Genomic DNA, 3,864 nt, shown 5'->3' with positions numbered 1-3,864 from the left:
GCCAAGTGTCAATGGTGAATAATGTGTCAAGTATAAAGAAAAGGAAATGAACTTGCTACACATGACACTCAAATAAAGCTTATAAACAAAGTAATAGCCAAGGATAAAGGAATAATGAGAGATCATAGCAGTATGTTACTTGAAACTTGAAGGAGACTTTCTAGGCCTAGGAGTCAATAAGAAGTGAGTATTTACATATCCACACAAAATCCCATGAACTATCAATAATACTCTGCTAGCATGAACATCCTCTTCCATTTCATTCTTTCTTCTCAATAAATCTTTTCTTGCTTGGGGACAAGCAAGCTTTAAGTTTGGTGTTGTGATGACAAGTCATCTTAGCCTATTTTAACTAGTCTTTTTCTTTTGTTTTCATTAGAATTATGCACTTTCTTGAGCTACAAACAAGCCAATTAGGTAGATTTTCATGTTTCCTTTGATTTAATCAACCATGTATGAATTCATGCTATTTCATGAGGTTTTATACTATAATTGTCACATATTATGAAAGAATGAATATCTCATGATTTTAAGCATAGCTTTGATGTGTTTGGTTGATTAATGATAGGTGAAGAAAGCTTGGAGAAAGGTTGAAGCAAGAAGGAATAGCTAGGAGTAAAGAGAAGACAATGGAATAAGTGAAATTGAACCAGGAAGCAAAAAGCTGGACCAAAAGTTAGCCTCAAACTTTTGCACAAACTTTTGGGTGAAAATTTAGCCCCAACGTTAGCCCCTAACTTTTGGGCTAACGTTGGAACTTGAAAATCACTCCCTGGGTACCAAAAGTTTGCGCCAACGTTAGCCCCTAACTTTGAGGCTAACGTTGGCACATGAAAATCACCCCTGGGCACCAAAAGTTTGCGCCAACGTTAGCCTCTAACTTTGAGGCTAACGTTGGCATGAGAAAAACACTCCCTGAGCACCAAAAGTTTGCACCAACGTTAGCCCCTAACTTTGAGGCTAACGTTGGCACATGAAAACTACAAGGGGAGGAGCAAAAGTTTGCGCCAACGTTAGCCCCTAACTTTTGGGCTAACGTTGGCGCCACAAGTGCACCAAGGAAGGCCAACGTTGGTGCAAAAGTTAGACCCCTAACTTTTGCACCAACGTGAGTATCAGCAAGTTATGTTGGCTGATATGAAAAGTTGGACCAAAAGTTAGACCCTAACTTTTGCTCCAACTTTTGCAAAACTCCAACCCGGTTCAATTGGTTCACTTTGGTTCTTCTCCAAACTTCAAGAGCAATCAACCAAGGCCTCTTTCAACCCAATTCCACCAAGAGCAAAGGCCCAACTCAAGGCTTGAAGATCATTTGAGGAAAGTGTATAAATAGGATAGAATTCAAGTTCTTCGGGGAGCTTTCCCTTTTGAATTTTCATAATAGTTTTCGGAGAGCTTTGGATATTGAGTGATCTTTAATTTCTTAGTTTGGGGGAAGGAGAATTCCACTCTCTTCCTCTTCTTTTTATTGCTTTCAATTTCAATCGCAATTGTCTTGGATCTTGGGTTGGAGAATTGAAGGAATTCTGTTTCAATCTCATCCGAAGATCTCTCTGTTTCTTCTACTACTTATTGAATTTAATTTCTGTTAATTGCTCTTCATCTACTTTCCTTGCAATTTACAATTCCCTTGCAATTGTTCTTGTTGGATCTAGGAAGGCATTGAGATCTAGACTTGGTTTTCTAGTCTCTAGGTCTTGAGATCTGATTTCCCAATTTTACATTCTCTGTTTACTGTTTTCAATGTTCATTTACTTTTCTGCTCTGAGATCCGATTTGACCCAAATCTTCTTTTACTCTTTTGTTTGATGCAAGTTACTTTCCTTTGTTTAATTTCTGCAAATCCAACTCCTAATCCCCTTTACATTTCGAGCCATTTACATTTCTTGCACTTTAAGATTCCGCAATTTACATTTCTTGCACTCTAAGTTTCTGCCATTTAATTTCTTGTTCTTTAAGATTCAGCAATTTAATTTCCTGCTCTCTTTAATTTAATGCAATTTAAATTCTGCAAATCACAAATCACCCAACCAAATCTTGATTCGCTTGACTAAATCAACCACTAAGCTAAAATTGCTCAATCCTTCAATCCCTGTGGGATCGACCTCACTCCCGTGAGTTTTTATTACTTGATGCGACCCGGTACACTTGCCGGTTAGATTTGTGTGTTTTGGGAGAAATTCATTTTTCACCAAAATACTCATCACTCCCCCAATATTTTGCTCAATCTTCACCCTTCATTTGCCTAACCGAAAAGCTTTCCTCACTTGTGGTTTTGTTCAAAGATTCATGCTTTGACTATAAATAAGTGGTGACACTTCCTAGCTCACATATCCCTTCCCTCCTCATATAAGAATTCTTCACGTATAAGCCTTTGTTTCATCCACACCCTCACCCTAAACACGTTCCAGTAGCCTTCCTTACCCAACAGCAATGTCATTTTCCATTCCCTTCCATAACAAAACCATTCCTCAACCAAAGTTCATCCCTTCTTCTCCATTCTTTCTTAATTCATGGCTTCTTCAAGTTCTAGAAGAAGGAAAGGCAAGGAGCCAATGGTGGCCGAACCATCAACCTATGATACAAAGAGATCCAAGTCTCAGTTTCATGAATCAAGGTATCATAGGCTCATAGAATCAAAGCATGTCATTCCCGAAATGGGCTTTAGACTGAGGGTGGAGAGTATCCTGTCATGAGAAGGATTACCACGGAAAGAAGGTGGGAACTTTTGTGTGAACCTTTAACAGACATCAGTGTAGTCATGATAAGAGAATTCTACGCAAATGCTGTGAAGACAAGCCAGGACAGCCCTCCTTATAAAAGCTATGTCAGGGGTGTTGAGGTAGATTTTAGTCCACCATCAATCATGAGAGCCCTACAGTTGAGAGTAATAACCTATGGAGAGCTAAGCTTTGAGGAAAGATTGCAGGGTGAGAATGATCCTGACGAGATTTTACATGGGTTATGCTTTGAGGACAGAGACTGGAAAAGGGACTCAAAAGGAGCTCCAAGCCACTTGAACAGAATAGATCTCATACCTGAGGCTAAAGGGTGGTATGAGATAGTGAGGAGGTCTATATTCCCTACTGGAAACACCTCAGAAGTCACAATCAAGAGAGCTATCCTGACATATTGCATCTTAAAGGGAGGAGAAATCAACCTTTCACAACTCATAGCAGACAGCATTCAGGAGATGGCTGAGAATACAAGCAAATCAAGTAGGCTTGGTCACTCAAGCACTATTCTGAGGCTGTGCAACAGGGCGGGGGTGCTCTTTGAAGATGAAGATACAGAGAAGGTAAAAGGAGGCAGGGAAATAACTAGGCGACTAATGGAAGGAAGGAAGATCCCAAAGAAGAAGAAGACCACAAGTGGAGGAAGAATAAGCTCCTGGTGCAATGGACATGAGCCAATTGCAGAGAGCCATTGAAGAAATGTCTCAACAACACATGAGAGCACAGGAGCAGTATTTGAGGCAATAAGAGCTATACTTGCAACAACAGGAGCAGTATCTGAAAGATCGAGAGCAACAAGATAACTGGTAGCGCTAAATGATGGAACGGTAAGAGACATGGCAGCAACAAATGATGGCTCAACAACAAGAATTTCAAACAAAGATTCTTGATGGGCAAAGGGAACAATGAGCAAAATTTCAAAAACCACATGAAGGATTGTTTCTGAGGCAAGTCAAATATGGGGAATACACTCAAAATTTATATCAGTGGAAGAACATATATCATACCATTAGAGAGCATAGGCACTATGATAGAATGGAGTATGATATAGACACCAAATCAAAGTTGGATTACTTGGTCCACAGCATGCCAGCATTGGAACCACAGATCAAACTATTTGAGCAATGCC

This window comes from Arachis hypogaea, chromosome 12, assembly GCF_003086295.3.
Source record: "Arachis hypogaea cultivar Tifrunner chromosome 12, arahy.Tifrunner.gnm2.J5K5, whole genome shotgun sequence".
NCBI lineage: Eukaryota > Viridiplantae > Streptophyta > Magnoliopsida > Fabales > Fabaceae > Arachis > Arachis hypogaea.
Note: the sequence above shows the minus strand (reverse complement) of the source record.